General features: G+C 41.9%; 1 pseudogene; it reads left to right on the forward strand.

Annotated features, from left to right (window-relative positions):
• The first annotated feature begins 229 nt into the window (after positions 1 to 229).
• Positions 230 to 18717, forward strand: part of LOC148650208 (E3 ubiquitin-protein ligase TRIM35-like) — a 48408-nt pseudogene continuing 29920 nt past the window's right edge.

Genomic DNA, 18717 nt, shown 5'->3' on the forward strand with positions numbered 1-18717 from the left:
TTGAAGGAGTAGAGAGTGTAGAGTTCCAAGGTGGAACCGGTCCTATAAATGTTCTAAGAGGGAGATATTGAAGAGAGTGGAATAAGGGTGTAAAGTGAGCAAATACTGGAAAGATAGATGAAGTGTAATCAACTAAGAGGGTCTGTTTTTGAGGGGCATAGAGAAAAGAGTGAAATGGGAGTTTGTGGTGTGTGACAGGGCACATATATGAAAACCCATTGTGGGAAAAATGGAGGTGGAAGAGGAGGTAAATTATGCAAAATCTTAATAAACCAAAAAAGGCAGCTTGGGCTTACACTCAATGAGTGTGTTTTAAACAGCCTTGTCAAAGGACAGGAACCAGGATATAGAGGATGCACTGGAGATATGTTTTATAGAGGGGATTGTTGCAGGCAATGATTCCTGGATTCAATGAAGTGTTAGTTGGAATGCAGGAATAGAGAACAGATTAGGACAGCCAATACATTGTAGCCCCAATGTTTAACTGGACTCCAGAGAAGTAGGATTTGATAGAGAATGAAAGGAGGTGGAGGGTCTCATGTTTGTGAGATGCAGTCAATAAGAAGAGCAAGATCCATAAAATAGAAGAAATATAAATTTCTTCCTTAGTACTGACCTGATACATTACAGTAAGGAATTTCACAATGGGGTCCTATGAATCCACAAAAAAACTCTACTTTAGTGCAAACTGCCCATCAGGACTACACTGCTTCCTGATAGTCTGCATTCCTTGGTGAGACTCATTAAGACTCATTAAGGTAAAGCTGATTTGAAAATATTTCAAAAATACAAAACTAAGTACATTTTTTTACAATACAAACAAATTATTTTGTTTTGAGAAACAATACACAGAGTATCACAAAAACAGCTCTAGATCAATCAAAAAATACATTATGTCCAAAAATAATTAATTATACAAATAAATTGCATCTTGCCCTACCTTGATTGCATTGCTTGCTGTAATAATGCTCTGGCCCCAATGTAACCCCAAATTGGAAACAGAGGTTAAAAAATGGATTGATGAATACATTTCAATAGCAAGTGTGTTCAATGTTTTGTTTCTGCAGTGCTAGGAATAAAATTCACACTTAATAAAAAGTAACTTATGAGGAAACTTGTTCACTATTTTAATTAATGCCTCTCCTAACCCTAACTCCAAACCTAACCTCATTTTCAGAAAAGCAGAGTTTTCAATTCATGTATTCATGTTTAATCATTGTGCAGCCTCCCTGATTACCATCCCACCGTAGACTTTAAGACTTTTCTTCACACAAAGGAGAGGTAACAGACCCTTTTTTTATTAATGGCAACTGCTGAAACTCATGATAATCCCCTTCTACAATTAAGGGGAATATCCCCTATATAAAAGCCCACATTTCACACAGGATGCAAACCAAACAAATTTAGCCAGTAATAAATATTTTCCATTATAGCTAGAGACCCAGCACACTGGAAGGCAGAAAAAGGAAGAGCTTAAAAAAACTTTACCAATTTCTGCAAGATGAAGAGGCAGCCATAATAGATACATTGAGAGAGGAAGAGGAACAGCAGAGTCAGATGATAAAGATTGATTGAGAATCTTACCAGAGAGAGTTCATCCCTTTCAGATACAATCTTAGCCATAGAACAAGAAATGGGAGCTGAGGACATTTCATTCCTGCAGGTAGAGATGACTCTCAGGGAGCTGAGGACATTTCATTCCTGCAGGTAGAGTTGACTCTCGGGGACAACATTCCTCTGTATGCAGACTGACAGTACTGAATGGTCACATTCACTCATTGACAGCTGCAGTTTGCACTTGGCTGTGCTATAACACTCACTTTAAATTATATAATGATGGAAAAAAGAAATGCACACTCTGGCCCTCCTGTCTATGTGGAACAGGCTGAAGAGTGACTCATCCATGAAGAGGACCTGATGCCACTGCTGACAAGTCCATTGCAGCCTTTGTCTGGCCCAGGCCAGTTGGGTGTAATGTTGAGGAGGTGTTAGCAGAGGACCTCTGACAGGTCGTTTTGCTATAAGGCCAGCATCATGGAACCTCACTGTCCTGTCACTGATGCAGACATTGTGTCTGCCAGCAGTTTCAGCAGCAGTACAGGTGGCAGATCTGAAACAATCTCTCAGATGGACCAGTCTCATGTGTCAGTGCTGCTCTGGTGTGGTCACTCAAGGGCCACCGGATCTTGGATGGTCATCTGTCCTGCTGGTCTGCTGAAACCTTCTCTGCAGTTGGGACACAGTGGAGTGGCTTACTCCATATTATTTGGCAATGCTGGCACATGACATGCCTGGCTCCAACATGGCAATTGCCCTCTTCTTGCTTCTGGTGACATTTGAAGCATTATGCAATGCACAGAAAATTAAGTGTGGCCCTTTTCATGCAGTGACCTAAGCTTTGAATTAAGGCCTTTTGAAAGGTGACCTGATCAGGCATTATTCCACCTGGATCTTATTGGGTAAAAGTGCACCTAACGAGCTTTCATGTGATTGGCAAGTGTCAATACCTCACTGCACAAGCTATATTGCTGGTCAGAGAGCTTGAAACAAATTGACAACTTTTTGTGAAAGTACAGTGTTTGGGTTAGTTAGGTTAGACCTCACTGTATTAGCTAGTATCGTTTTGTTTTATTATTTTCTTTTTTTTGGCACTGCTCAAGTTCCTTTTCCCTGTGTTCTTTGAGTTCTGTAAATACATACCAGTCACATACAGTATATACTTTTGTTTATAAATAATAAATACATTTTGCACCAAAATTTTGATGTCACTTCCAAACCCAACCTTAATGTTACACTTAGACACCCTAGGCACCTGGGGTCGTAACAATTAAATCAAGCCTTTGCGTATCTTTGAATTTGCCATTTGATGTTTTTTTTTAATATTTAACTTATTTCGATTTTATAAATCTAATGCTTTCTGTATATCTGAATTGAAGTACTTTTAAAGCCGTATTTACATCTAAGCTATATATACATTAGCTATAACTATAGTATTCTCATTCCTGAAAATGTTGCAATACTTTTTTCCATCAGTATAAATTCTGCTCTCCATTCCATTGTTATTTCTTATGTCACTGTCACTATGCAATTGTAATGACAGACCTGTATGGTTATTGATTGTGCTCTTCAGAACTCCTCCAGAACTTGTTGTGAGTTTCTATTTAAGAAAAACTATCACACTATTATTTTTCAGAACTACATGTATAAATACACAAGAAGCAGGTGTGTGAACTCCAGCCTCTCTTCCTAAATGTCACGATCGCAACCCCTCCTCTTAAGGGCGCTTCAGGCCTTCCTTGTTTGTTTTATCTCCTGCACCTGCTCTCTGTTCCAGCCCCTTTTCAGTTCCCCCTTAAAAGCCAGACACTGACGCTATTCCGGGGTCTGCATTGGTTCCCGCATCATGCGAGCCAGGGACCTGGATACGCCTGGCCCTGGCCCTGTTTCTGTTTCCGTTTCCCCTGCCGGTCCCGACCCTGTTCTGATTTTTTTATCGCCTGTCTAAGATGGACCGCCCGGCCTTGGACTTTTTGCCCTGTTTGGGTTTCCCTTTTGACACATCCCTGGATTGGTTGCAGTATCTGTAGTGAGCTGACTGTTTAGTTGCTCTCCTATTGCATCAAGAAATGGGATATACTTTTTTTACGCCACCGTGAGTGTCCATGTATTTTTTTCCATCTCACTTCCTGTATTCCTACTGCCCCCACTATCACCTCTTCCAGCAGCAACCTTAGTTTTTCTCAGGAAGTCTCCCATCTAGGTACTGGCCAGGCTCACACCTACTTAGCTTCAGTGGGTTGCCAGATGTGTGTTGCAGGGTGAAAAGACTGCTGGTGTAATTGCTAAAGTCATTGCTGCTTACAGCAGCTGCTAGTATAACTTTTATTAGTTTTATATTTTTCTGTAACTTGTTCCTCAGTTGCATATGCTGCACAAAAAATCACTTAAATATATTTTGTATAATAATCTCTTTGGACAGGTTATTTTTTATTCCTAGTTTTTTTTTTCAACAGCTCCTGTGATTCTGGATCCCAACCTCTCACTGTCTGAGGATCTAACCAGTGTGAGATACATTAGTGAGAGACATCAGCTTCCTGACAAGGAAGTTTTTAGTTTCCTAAAAATCTGCCCAGTGAAGACATCTGTAACAGTTGGCTATAATGTTGTGTGTTAAATATGAAGTTTTTTATCTCACTGTACTGGAGTTGTGTCCTGATCTGCTCTAATGAGATTGGCATTATGTTTTTTGCTTTGTAATACACTGTTGTCTGTTTGGTTACATTTTCTCCCGCTTTGCCTTATGAAACAAACAGTTCGTGCTTAAATATAAAAATCATCAGTTTTCTGCTCCATGTACGATCCGAGTATGCTGGACTTAGTGACATAGCCCTGAAGAATCTATTACCGTTCCCAACAACCTACACTTGTGAGCTTGGATTTTCGACACTTTTTGGACTGAAATCAAGAGAAATCGGCTGAACGTGGAGCTGAACATGAGACTAAAGTTGTCCAGCTTGGATCCAGATATCACTTCTCTCATTGCTCAACAAAAGCAGCTCCATTTTTCACATGAACTTTTTAAGTAAGAAAAACATTTGCAAAATATGCAGCTTTGTTTGTAAAAATAATAGTACTTTTCATAAAATGTAATTCAATATTAGTTATTTTTAGTACATTAATAGGTGAAGATTTGTACAGGGTAAGAAGTGGACGTAGGCATAGGTGGTCCACCGCATCTGAGACTTGGTATAAGTGGTCTGTGGACCATAGAACTTTGAGAACCACTGCTCTAGAGGATCAGAGTTAGAGAAAAAAGATAAGGAGAATAGAACAAAATATGTGAATCTAGGCTGATCAACTGTTCGTCAGTTGCAAAAACGTGCAGAGCATGAGGAGGAAGTGTTAGAAACAGGTAATTCCAGATTGAAAAGAACAGCTAAGAGATCAGAAAAGTTTAGTTCAAGGGAAGAGAAGTGAGAACCAAGAGTCATTTGCAATCAAATAAATCAAGGATGTGTCCTTTGTTACAGTATGTATTGAGCTATGAACAAACTGGGTTCGATCAAAGCATACCAACAGAGCTAGAAAATCCTTAGCTAAACTGAAAGACCTTGAATCAATATGTATATTGAAGTCCCCAATAATTAGGCTCCTCTTAAATCTGGAGCATAAAAATGAAAGTAAATCGGCAAACTCACCTAAAAAGGCTTCATTAAGTGATGATTCGATACATTCAGACGAAGTACATACAGCTAAGGTCTTGTCACACTACAAGGATGAACAAGACGTACAATGTGACCATGGTTATGAGGACACTTACTGTAATTACTAAGTAAAGTTAAATCAATCTGAAAGACACAGAAAGCTTGTGTAGCGGCGAGGCTTATTAAAATACAGGAATTAAGTTTACTGTACCCTTGGCAGTCCCTCTCTCTTTCATCTCAGTGGTGCTTGATACAGAGAGGCCATTCCATTTGGTTCACAATTAAGGTGTTTTTCTAGCTGATAGAGTGTCCTGATAAGGACCAGCTCCCCAGATGCTGAGATTCTCCAGCAACCTTAATAAATGTTCATCTCTGGCGCCTTAAAGTCTGAGATTCCAAGGGAAAGTGTTATTCAAAGTTGGTTTACAACCCTAAGGTCAGAGTGCATGGTTACTCATCATCAGCCAATCAGGAACTGGTAGGGCAGGTTAACCCCACGTGGGTCTCTGATGCCCATGAAACTTTCAACCAATGAACGACCTGCATTTCTTCCAGGAAAAACAGGCAACACAGAGCGCCTGCAGAACAGTTCCCAAGGGCAGAACTGTTCCCAAGAGCAGACTAGCGCTTCATCAGGAACAAACCGGTCTTCTTCCTGGCCTGCTGGGATCCACAGTCACTTTTCTCCTGTGCACAAACTTTGCTACAGTAGTTTCAGCCAACACTAACTAGCTGGTTTTCAGAGAGCATCAGCAGCGAATAGCCGGAAGAATCTCCACCATGTCGCAAGCCGCACCGAGCACTGCCTGGGACCGAGCCAGAGAGCGCTGATAGGACAGCAACAAGCTTGCCACTGCTTCTTTGTGCGTGCAGGAGATCTGAATCCCCACAGATTGGATGAGTATTCAACATTCTGCATTACTGCTCGAGAATTCAATTGTTATCCCAACCAGTTGATATCAATTTAATTCCTATGAGTGATGTACTTGCTTTTGAGTATCTAGTGTAGAAGTTGTAATCCAAGTTCATTTACGAAACGGTATAAATGAATGATATACTTAACGTATGTCCCTCTTGGTATTTGTAACTCTTCATGACTTAATATACAGTATACCTGTTGTATTCTGCTAACCCTCACAATAAGATCTGTTATGTTTATATGCACATTTTATGTATTAATAAATGTATTTGGTGTATTAGTACCTGTGTGTGTGCGCGTTGTTTGGGTTATCCTGCAAGGTTGGATTCTAATAGCCATCAGAAGAATCATTTTTGTGACTTGGTGCTACAATTAATAATTTTAATACCTACAATAATAATAATACCTACACCTGCAAGAAAATTGATAATACTGACAGTGTAGTGTAAACAAGAAAAAAACTCCTCAACCTTCATTCACATCCATAGGGTGATTAAGGCTGACTGTTACATGATGTGAGTCTAAAACACAAACGAGTTGTCCAAATACACCACTTAATACAAGAAGTAAAATAAAAGTTCTGTTGTTTCTTACATCTTTCTGAAGATTGAGATAGTGTAAAGACAAATCGCTTTAGTGCACAGCAGTTAAGAAGGGAACTAAAAGAAAAAAGAAAAAATAGATGTCACCCTGCTATTCATTTTTCATTGCTGAAATGACTGACAACACTTTTATGACTTTCCAGGAACATGATACCTTGTTTGGAAAATTCAGAAATGTTGTAAGACTGGATGATTCCTTGTTGAAAGAATTTTTTTGTAATAAAAGTGTTGCAGAAATGTTTAAGTCATCATTTTTTGTAAATCAACAATCTTGTGGATATATTTGTGTTCTTTTTGGAAAGTATTTCTAAGTTTCAGAGACAAAAGTCTTTTCAAACAAGGCAGTTTAACCTCTTATAACAACAGAAACTGAAGTGGATATAAATGAACTTGTGAAGCAGAATCATGAAGATACTGTTGTAAAGGCAAGTTGGAAGAAAAGAAAGTCAGGCTGTGAAGAAATGGCAGAACATCCTGTTCTGGAAGAGATCTCTTGTTCTGTGTGCCAAGGAGTCTTCTTGGATCCTATTGCCCTGACATGTAACCACAGCTTCTGTAAATTCTGTCTCGAACAGTACTGGATACATAAAGACTCTCACGAATGTCCAGTCTGCAGGACTATACCTACTCGGCCTCCCCTCAACCAGGCTATAAAGAATCTGTGTAAGGCCTTCTTACAGGAGAGGAGAGAGAGAACTCCAGCAGGGTCTCAAGAGCTTTGCAGTCTCCTCAGGGTAAAACTGAAGCTCTTCTGTTTGTTTGATAAAGAACCTGTCTGTGTTATTTGTCAGACTTCAAGAAAACACAAAAACCATGAGCTATGTGCAGTGGAGGATGCTGGACAGTATTTTAAGGTAAGGAATTCAAATAATTAATCCAAATAAAGATCACATATTATTCAACTAATAAAATCCAAATCTAGTTTTATGTGAATATTTGTTAACATTCAGAGTAATGAGATTCCATTCATACGAGTCCTCCAATAACAGAAATCCTGGTCTGCCCTGACATTGAGCACAGACTTAAGATGAAGAAATGTAAAATATTTGTAAAATATAATGTAAAATGCTGAACATGATTATTGTATGTATCTAATTTCTGCTGGGTTTTAATGATGAAAACACTGTACCTACTCCGGCTCAATAGCTGCAGGTTCTTTGGAAAGCTGGTGAATAGCAGGGTTTGTTTCTAATGCAGGTCTTGAAAAGAAAATGGGTTCTGTTTCCTACAGGTAAGTACTGTATCTGTAGTGTTTTGGTTACTTTTCATAAAGGTTGCTGTCAAAAAAATAAAAAAATAAAATAATAAATTGGTATTTGGAGACAGAGACACTGGTTTTTGATGCATATGTTTTATGTTTTGGTAAAACATCATCTTTTATGTTGATGTAGTAGTCCAGTATAACCCATGGTCCTATGAATTATCAAAATTGATGTATTTTAGTTTATCCTGCCCCTTAGTTGTCTGATTATCAGGACGTCTTGAACTTGAGGAATTCTCTCTTTGGTGAGAATCCTCCATCAGCAGGAAATTTCTCTTTGTTGGTGTCACTCTGGTTTTGCAATGAAGAATCTTCTCATTCCAGGAGGAGATAACATGTGATCTGAAGATACTGCAGAGGAGACTGGAAACTTTTAATCAAGTTAAATTGACACATGATCAAACTCATCAGAGCACATTAAGGTAATTGTATTTGAAATTTTCAAGATAATTTCAGAAAGAAAAAAACATTAGTCTTGTTACCAATCAAAAATAGTCCAGAAAAACGTTTTCACAGTTGCCGAAATAAAACAGACTGAATAAAATGTAATTTGTGAGGAGACCCGCTCATTAGGGTTGGAGCGGTGGCTCTGTGGCTAAAGATCTGCGCCTGTGGCTGGAAGGTTGCCTGTACATATCCAATGGGCGGCAGAGAAATCCTACTCTGTTGGGGCCCATGAGCAAGGCCCTTAACCCCAACTGCTCCAGGGGCACTGTACAATGGCTGACCCTGCGCTCTGACCCCAAGCTTCTCTCCCTGTTTGTGTGTCTGTGTCTCATGGAGCGCAAGCTGGGGTATGCAAAAAAACGAATTCCTAATGCAAGAAATTGTATAGGGCTAATAAAGTGATCTTATCTTATGTTAAAAGATATATTAAAAGAAACTGCTGAATGCCGTTCAAGTACGAGAGAGAACACATGGCACAAAAAGAGCCTCAGACTGGTCACACAAATAAGTCAGCCAGTTATCAACATTTTCCATTTCAGTGTCAGTCCCAGCAAATACAAAGGCAGATAAAGTTGGAGTTTGAGAAACTTCACCAGTTTCTACGAGAAGAAGAGTCAGCCAGGATAGCTACACTGAGAGGGGAAGAGGAGCAGAAAAGTTAGATGATGAAGGAGAAGAATGAGAGCATTACAAGAGAGATTTCATGCCTTTCGGACACAATCAGTGCCATAGAACAGGAGATGGGAGCTGAAAACACTTCATTCCTGCAGGTAGAGATACTGTAGGTCTTTCTGCAGACTGACTTTAATATATTGTTATCTTCACACACCAGAATGTGCACTGTAACATGCTATAATACTGTATAGAGGAGTCAATACTGTGAGTCTGATAGTGACAACTAGTGATTCTCATAGAATTTCCCAGAATGTTAAATTTTCAGTGAGATTAATACTGCAGTGGTATGCATTAAGTTACATAGAAATTAAATGTTCTGTACATAAGTAAAAAATGTTTATATCTTTCAAAATTACTAAAATGACTAATCTGTACTTGCTTTATCTGTAAAAGTCTAATTCCCAGGTTCACTTGACAGAACTATATTTTCAAGTGGTGTGCCCCTCAAACTTAGTATTTTGTTTACTAAGTATGTTTGTTTCTGGAAGAAACTAATTCCTATTGGTCGTGTTGTTTTACAGGACTACAAGGACACAAAGAGGAGGTATGTGAACTCCATCCTGTCTTCCTTTTTTCTGTTCTGAATCCAAATGCACACCAACACTGACTCCTGAATATTATTGCAGAGCCCAGTGCACACTGCAGGATTCAGGAGCACTGATGGATGTTGCCAAGCACCTTGGCTCTCTGAAGTACAGAGTCTGGGAGAAGATGCTGGGGATTGTTCAGTACAGTGAGTACTGGGGGGACAAGAGCCAAAGGGGAGGGCTCTTGTCCCCCCAGTTTGCTTTTTTCACAGTACAGAAGCATGACCCTCAACTAGTGAGGGTGATGAAGTCCAGGACACTTTATCTTTTCAAGCTCTATGAACAGCACTGTAAACTTTAAAATACTAAAGAAATACTAAAAGCCCAGTGATACCCATTTGTAAATGTGAAATTCTTAGCCATTTATCAGTTATACAGATGCAGCCATTCAAAATGCGCGGGTGATACCGCATTATTTTCCGGTACGCTGTACGGAGTCTACCACGAGTTACCGGTAAATACCACGAGTTACCGGTAAATACCGCTAGTTACCGTAAATTCTCCTATAATACGGCAAGCAAAATAATAGTATCCAGAATTTCCGCAAGGTGGAGCTAATAAAGCTCAACCTCTCATGTTTGAGCTGTCGCCATCAAAGTCTTTAACGAAGATATTACTAATAGTATTAATAATGAATGACCTTGGACAAGCTGTAAGTGTAAACTCAAAGTATTGCCCTGGTCCACATTCTTTTTTTCATTGACCCTTAAAAGTAACACCACAGCATTTCGCAATCACGCATTTGTTTCCAATCATGCAAAGTACAGTAATTTTTGAGAATCGATTCACCATGCCTTTCACATGCTCATAAAAGAGATTGATTTAGGAACATAAACATATTACCGTATGCAAACTGTACTGTATACAGTATGTATATGTATATTTAATGTCTTAACTGTGCCCGTTTAAGTATTGAATATTTATATGGAATTTTGCCACTGAAGGGAAATCTTAGTGCCTGAGCATAAAAAGAATAGGAGCATACTGCAACGCGTGTGAAGGCCATAAACGATATTCATTTTGGTACATAAACATACAGTATATGGCTGGTCTCGGTACTTTAAAGACAACATACACACCAGTATTCCATTTCTCCCTAAACATTTTAAGCCTCGAAGTCTTTAACTAACGTGATACCAGAGTCAACAAGCATACTTTTAGAATTTGATTAAAAGGGAATATAATATGGAATCGCGTATCTCAAGAAATTAATAACGATATGATTATATTCGTGTACTGCGACAGGGCTGTGTAGGGCTGTTTCGCCTCTTTCTTTACGCGACTTCCCTTGTAGCCCACTGGTCTACATGCCTGATTACCAACTCACGGGTTGTGTGTTCAAATCCAGCTAGTGCAATATTATGGACAATCAATTGACTTTTATATTTCAAAATATCACAACATGATCGATTCTAAGTCATTTTTGATAACAATGAATAGTCACCTTCTTCCCTTCTGACAATGGTCCCTGCTTCTGCTTCCTGCTTCTATTGTGTGTGTGTAATAGAGTACATTTTTATAGAGAAATGGAGGCTGGACAGTATGCGTTACAATATAAACATTTATATTGATTTAAATCGTGTTTTGATTTAAATCGCAAACGCGTGTTTAATTATATGTGTTTTTTTAATCATAATCAGACTAATGCAACATAAATTGATACAGTAGCTTTGTCTTCTAAGTATCTTAATAAACTTTCAGCATCGCTTTCTACCCGTTTAGATTTATTTTTCTTGGGATTTTGGGATCAAGCGTGGAAGGATTAGATTGTAATCATTTTTATTTTTCAAATATGTTTTAGAAAAGTGTAATCTATACCTGCCCAGACTGTACGCCTTCCTAATCCCCGCCTTTCACTAGTGTCCTGCTCTTCCCCGCGCACCCCAGCCGGGCGCTCTTCGGCCTCTGCCCGGGACGAATGTATATTTTGATATTTACACCCGGCGCGGCACCGAGGGAGCGTCTGCATTTATAAATTGGTTTTTAAAATTAGTCAAGCAATATGAAGCATCTCCTTTTACTTTTAAGTCCCTTATCACAGCTTTCTCACCACTTAAGATTACTTTTTGATACCATCCTTACACAAAGCAGAAACTTTCCGATGACATACAGTACAAGTGGAAAGATTACAGATTTTAATCGTCTTTAATTTTGTTACGTTATACGTTTTAAGGAACGTTTCATCTAAACAAACCTACAGTAGTTCACTGCTTTAAATACATCGAATTAAGAAAGTTAGGTGTAGCACTTTAGATCTTTTTTTCTGAACCAGGGAAAATCTGATCATGTTTCTCTATAACAATAATAAAAAACTTTATTTTACATATCACCTTTAAAAGTGTGTGGTGTCTCCGGGGGAAAGTTTATGTAAATGAAAGTAGTACTCACACCACACTTTTCTTTCCTGAGTTTCGTGGCGTTTCTTCCTCCAACTATCTTCCAAACACAGTCCGTAATCCGTTCCCTTAATCCTGATCCGATCCGAGTTCCAAAAGTCCGTAATAAAGCCAATCCGCGATGTATCCTTATCCAGTGTCCGTAATCCAAAAACCATAAACCTGTTCTCCTTTCAGTAGTCCATTATTCTTTAGCCCGATCTTTAACATACACCTCTTTTCTCTCTTTTCCTCCAAACCGCATTCACCTTATCAGCTTCCGCCCTGTTCACTGCCTCCGGGGCACTTATATTTCGATTCCTGATGCGGCTCAGCTGTGTCTCATTGTTTCTCAAGGTAGACCCTGTTGTAACAGAAGGAATAAGGTTCTTGATCCCGAGATGAAGTAAAACAGATGAGTTTATTGCATGCAAGGAACAATAAAGCCGAAGTCTTGTTTCCCGCAAGAAACAACAAAACCGAAGTATTGTTCCCCGTACTGGTACAAACTTTTGGGTTATATAGTGTCTTCTTCTCCGTTTCTGACGTCACTCAGTCTGATGGTAAAGAGGGGGGTTCATGGTATTTGGCCAGTTTACGATGTCCTGGCCAAATGGTCAGTTTAGGATTACACCCAGGAGGGTTCCTAGGTTGCATCTGCAATCCTTATCAGTTAACCCCCTTTCCTGCCTAAACCCCAGCTTAGAAGTCTAAACCTCATACAGAAAGGATTAAATTCAAACCCCCGTCTTCACACCTTTCTTCATTCCCCCCTTATAAAATACGGCATACGTCAGTGTAGCCTATTTTTATACATACAATGTCAGGGCAGATCTTTCCTTTCTTGGCGAACAGGTATGTATTGCCATGACATTGTACGTTCCACGGTTATAGCAAGATGTGATACATGTTTTTGTGCACGTGATGATTACAATTACACATATAAGCAATACTATTCCTACAAATTAACACTGTAAAAAGGTTCCACCCCAGGCCCCAAACACAGACTTTACCCAAGACCCAATTCCCCAATTTTCAGTATAATAGTCCTGATATTTCTGTCCCTCATTGTAAATGTGTTGGGCCAGATCTGAGATGTGCTCAGAATTATCAGGAATATATGTGCAGCATTCAGTGCCAATTACTGCACAAGTTCCTCCTTTGGCCGCCAGTACATAATCTAAAGCTAGTCGGTTCTGCATGGCCACTGTTCTGAGGGCTACCATCTCATCATTAACAGCCTTCAGACTAGATGAGGTAGAATTTGCTAATTCCTCTAAAGTCGAGGCCATTTGAACTCTCGACTCAGAAAGTTCATGCCGGCTTGTGGAAATATTATACCTAAATAATATTCCCAATCAGCCAGTTTTCTTTGTGGTCTGTGGTTAGGTCCAAAGGGACTGTGGGTTTGAACACGGATATGAGGAACCACATATCCTAAATAACATGAGCCAGACCACTGGGCTGGCAACCATGGGTAGGCTCGTTTTCCACAAATGAAATATGTTCCGTTTGGCGCTCCCCATGCCTCTGAAAATAAGAAGCTTATACCGAATTGTGGGGTGTGCTGATCCCATCCTGGAATTTGGAAGGTAGAGGTGGATATATCTGCAGCGATGGTAAGGTTGCAACGACTCCATCCAACCAAGTGCAGACCATTAGTGTGCTGAAAACATATGTTTCCCTCACGTTCCTTATTTAGCGTCAGGTATGGTGGTGTATGGCTTCTGTTATATTTAGGAGCGTAAGAGCCTGTGAAACTCGTGGGCTCTAAGCCTCGCTCCTGTAGATATTGTAATGTTGTGCAGGTTAAAGTCGTGTTATGGCAACCCCCATAGTTTGTCATATTAAAATCTCCTAAATTATCCCTCCAAATGATCATGCCTATGACTGACTTCCTCGAGACGCCAAGGAATGGCCCCCATAGGAGTCCTCCCTGTACATATTTGGGTAATGCGGCACACACCCAGCAGGCACTTTGGTTGGTTTTCTTAGCTGTCAGATAGGAGAGGCCTAAAAAGGAATTAATTCCATGTTCTCCTTTGTGGGAGTGATGATCATTAATCCCTGTGGAACATAGTCCTACAGCAACAATTATCGTTATTAACAGAAATGATTTCATTCTGAGTCTGCAACTGGGGGATGAGGCTCGTCGGCAGTGTGAAGCGTGGATCCAGCGATCTTTTCCTTCCACTCGAACCGCAGACTCGGTTGTCAACAGGATCTGGTAGGGTCTGTCCCACCTGGGCTGGAGAACCTGTGCGGGAAATTTCCTGATCCACACCCACTCTCCTGGGATGAGGTCGTGCCCTCCTTCAGGTGGTGGTCCCCATGCCTCCAGGACCTGCTCGCGGGCTCCTTGGGTGGCCTCTGTCAGCAACTTGCAATACTGTAACAGAGAATCAGTTAGTATACTCAAGTCTACTCTGTCATGTCCTGGAGAGTCACTCAGTCTCATGGGACGCCCCGTGATCACCTCAAACGGGCTCAGCCCCACAATTCGATTTGTCCCAGCCCGGATGCTGCACAGTACGGCGGGCAATGCATCCACCCAGGGGATCCCTCCCAGGTGGTACTTTTTGGCACTCTCCACAGAGTTGTACCACATCAGCTGCGAAGGGTGTGAAGCCTGTGCCCACCCAGCTCTGAGCAAAGCGTCGAGTCATTTGGCTAACACCTGGGTGCCCTGTGGAGTGTATTTGCTGTGCGAGGTAGGGCATTAGTTGCTTGGGGCAGGCGGGTCTGCCTGTACGCTGGCACCTCCACGTCCCATCCTTCTGCAGCCCCACATTGCGTTCCATCCAGGTCCATTTCTCAGTCCTTGGTGCCTGGGCTTGGAGCTCGCTGAGCTGTTCCGTATGGAGTGCCTGTTTGTTCACTGTGCAAACTGAAATAATCTGAAGAGGTTTTTCTATAGACCACTCCTCCCATTGCCCCAGGGCAGCTTGATGTGCTGTCCAGTCTGCCAGTTTATTGCCCCTGGCTTCGGGAGTGTCCTCTCTGCTGTGGCCCTTACATTTGACTACAGCTACCTGCTTTGGGAGTTGAAGAGCCGCAAGCAGCTCAGACACCAGATCCGCATTCTTTACCGGAGTGCCAGCAGAGGTTAAAAAATCCCTATTACTCCATAACCTTCCAAAGTCATGGCATACTCCAAATGCGTATCGTGAGTCTGTGTATATTGTGGTGGTCTTGGTCTTTGCTAATTTACAGGCTTCCACCAAAGCTTTCAGTTCAGCTCGTTGTGATGACGTGGGTACCTCAAATCTTCCCCCACATTGGATATCATGTTCTGTAGTCACAGCCCAACCCGCTTTCCTCTCCCCACTAGAATTTATGAATGAAGTTCCATCAGTGAAGAGGATGAGGTCTTCATTCCTTAGTGGTTGCTCGGCTATTTTGATGCACTCATCTTCTCCCATTGCCCAAACATCACAGCTGTGTTCTAACATATAGGCTTCTGATGGGTCAGGTAACAATGTGGCTGGATTTAGAGCTCCTTCACGTTCAATGGTAATATTTGGAGCCTCTAACAAGACCTGCCACTTGCTCCATCGTATCGCATTAACCTGAATGACCCGATTCAGGGACATGAGGGTGTGTACCGCATGTGGGCATCAAACAATCAGTTGTTGATCTAGCACTATGTTATTGACTGCCTGTACTGCTAGACAGATGGCCTGAACGGCTCGTAGACATGGTCCCCAGCCCCTGGCTACCTCGTCCAAGGATCCAGAGTAATACCCTACCGGGCGGTACCTACCCCCATGTTCCTGTATTAGTACAGCTGTCCAAAATCCATTCTTTTCACTTACATAGAGGTAGAATGGTTGATCTGTCTGAGGAAACCCCAATGCAGGAGCCTGTAACAGAGCTTGTTTCCTCGTCAGGAGACGCGATTAAAATATCATCCACATATTGGATAATGACGGAGGACACTGGAGGCAACTCCCGGAGATGCCTCCGAAGTTCCATGTGATACACGGTGGGGCTGTTATGAAACCCCTGTGGTAACCTGGTCCAAGTATATTGTTCTCCATCTACAACAAAAGCGAACCAATCTTGTACCTCTGGGTGTAGAGGAACAGACCAGAACCCATTAGCCATGTCAATTACTGAAAACACCTGGTGCTCAGGGGTCAGTAGTTGAAAAATAGCAGAGGGGTCTGCTACCAAGGGGGTGAGACGGTTGATGTGTTGATTAGCTTTTGAGTACTCAACTGTGAATCGCCATGCTCCGCTCGCTTTCTTTACGGGTCATATTGGACTGTTGCTTGTACTATGTGTTTTTCGTACAATGCCTTGAGCCAATAGTTTTTGTATTACTGGTCGAACCCCTTCCTCCGCCTCTTTGTTGATTTTATATGGTTTTGTGTATGGCGGGGATTTCCCAGTAAATGTGGCGGGTTCCATATCCAGAAGCCCGCATTCGTCCTTATCCATAGTCCAAATTGAATGCCCTTTTAGTTCGTCATTTTGGAGGGACCAGATGTTTACCTCCACCCTCTCCTCAGGTACGGTTAATGTAACCCCTTGTAGGTATTTCAGAGCATCCCATCCCAACAGATCTGGGGTAGGTCCTACCCACATGACAGCGTTAAATGTTACCTCCCCATCTCCTAGTGTAATCTTGAGTTTTTTAGTTTCTCTGAGTGTTATTCGATTGCCCCCTACACCAGTGGCCTCCAGCTCCCTCCCTGTGAACATGACACCACACCATTTGGCTGACTGTTCAGATAAACAAGATAATTGAGCCCCAGTGTCCCATAAAAGTGACATTTGAATCCCATTAATCGTGCATTGTAATTTGAGTTCTTTTTCACTCAGCTCCTGAGATAGGCGTAGGGAGGCCACTAGGGGGAGTCCTAGTTTAAAAGATCCCTGATAGAGCGTTTGTCTGCTTCGTTCAAATCCTGTAATTGTGACAACAGGCTTTTTTGCCCCTCTCGATTCGAGGGATTGAAAGGGGGATCGCGGTATCTTCCAATCCTGCCTTCACTGGCTAATCGCTTTTTGCAATTCTTTTGCCAATGTCCGAAATTTTTACAATAATGCCACCGATATGTAATTTCACCTTTTGGACTTAGTCGGGTGTCAGGACCAGCTCCACCCTTCAGTATGGGGGGTGTCCACCCTGTTTGTACTGCCCGCACCTTAGCATACATATTTCTTTCGATTTGCCGTGCCATTTTAACTATTTCGTCAAACTGTTTGTTCGTATCTTGCCCTATTTCGGGCTCTTTTAACTGAAGGACTTTGGCTATATCAGGCTTAAGACCACCCAAATAAATTTGTTTAATCACAGCAGAGGCGTCGCTATTCACATCATCTTCGTCACTTAGTCCTGAGCATTCCAGCCAGAGTGTGACGAAGCGGTCAGTGAAGTCGGCCACATCCTCTCTTTCTTTTTGCTGACACGCAGATATCTTTTTCCAATCTGTCTTTGGTGGATAATTTTGTTTAAGCCATCGCCAAACCCATTCCCATCGCCCTCCCCTGCCGTTATCCTCACACAATTGTTTAAGTTCTCCGATCATAGCGGCAGTCAGGGGGGAGGTTCCCTGCATCCCTGATTTTGGGTGCGGTACTTCTCTAGCCCTCCGGTTAATATCCTCCGGTTTTGGATTTGATCGTATTGGGGGTTCAGGGAAGGTAGGTGCGAGAACGGACCCCCTCGGCGGGGTGCGAGACGGAGTTAGAGTAGCGCTGTCATCAACGGCGCCAGCCCCTGCTACATCAAGTCCTTTCCCACTTCGAGTGAGAGTACAGATCTGCGGGCGCCCTCCCTCTAACAGGGGAGACCCTAATCCGTCTTTGATCCCAATGACCCTGATCCCAATTATTTTCGTTTCCTGCCTGTTTGTTCTCCTGTGGGAGAACAGGATATAACTTAGTCGCCGGCTGTAACACATTAACAATGCCAGCAGCCATATCACCCTGCAACTCACAACTGGCAACCCACTGAAGCTAAGCAGGTGTGAGCCTGGTCAGTACCTGGATGGGAGACCTCCTGGGAAAAACTAAGGTTGCTGCTGGAAGAGGCGTTAGTGGGGCCAGCAGGGGGCGCTCACCCTGCGGCTCATGTGGGTCCTAATGCCCCAGTGTAGTGACGGGGACACTATACTGTAAACAGGTGCCGTCCTTCGGATGAGACATAAAACCGAGGTCCTGACTCTCTGTGGTCATTAAAAATCCCAGGGTGTTTCTTGAAAAGAGTAGGGGTGTAACCCCGGCATCCTGGCAAAATTTCCCCATCGGCTGTTATCAATCATGGCCTCCTAACAATCCCCCTCTGTGAATTGGCTTCATTACTCTGCTCTCCTCCCCACTGATAGCTGATGTGTGGTGAGCGTTCTGGTGCACTATGGCTGCCGTCGCATCATCCAGGTGGATGCTGCACATTGTTGGTGGTGGAGGGGAGTCCCCATTACCTGTAAAGCGCTTTGAGTGGAGTGTCCAGAAAAAGCGCTATATAAGTGTAAGCAATTATTATTATTATTATTATTAATTAACCAGTGCAGCGTGACCAGGAACTAATTCCTTCTTTAGTTTCTCTTTCTCCTGTACTGCCTCTTTTAGCTTTTTTTCTAGTTCCTCTTTTGCCGCGAATAAATTATCTTTCCTCTCATTTAACACTTTTATTTTTT

This window comes from Lepisosteus platostomus, chromosome 13 (assembly GCF_059453375.1).
Source record: "Lepisosteus platostomus isolate fLepPlt1 chromosome 13, fLepPlt1.hap1, whole genome shotgun sequence".
NCBI lineage: Eukaryota > Metazoa > Chordata > Actinopteri > Semionotiformes > Lepisosteidae > Lepisosteus > Lepisosteus platostomus.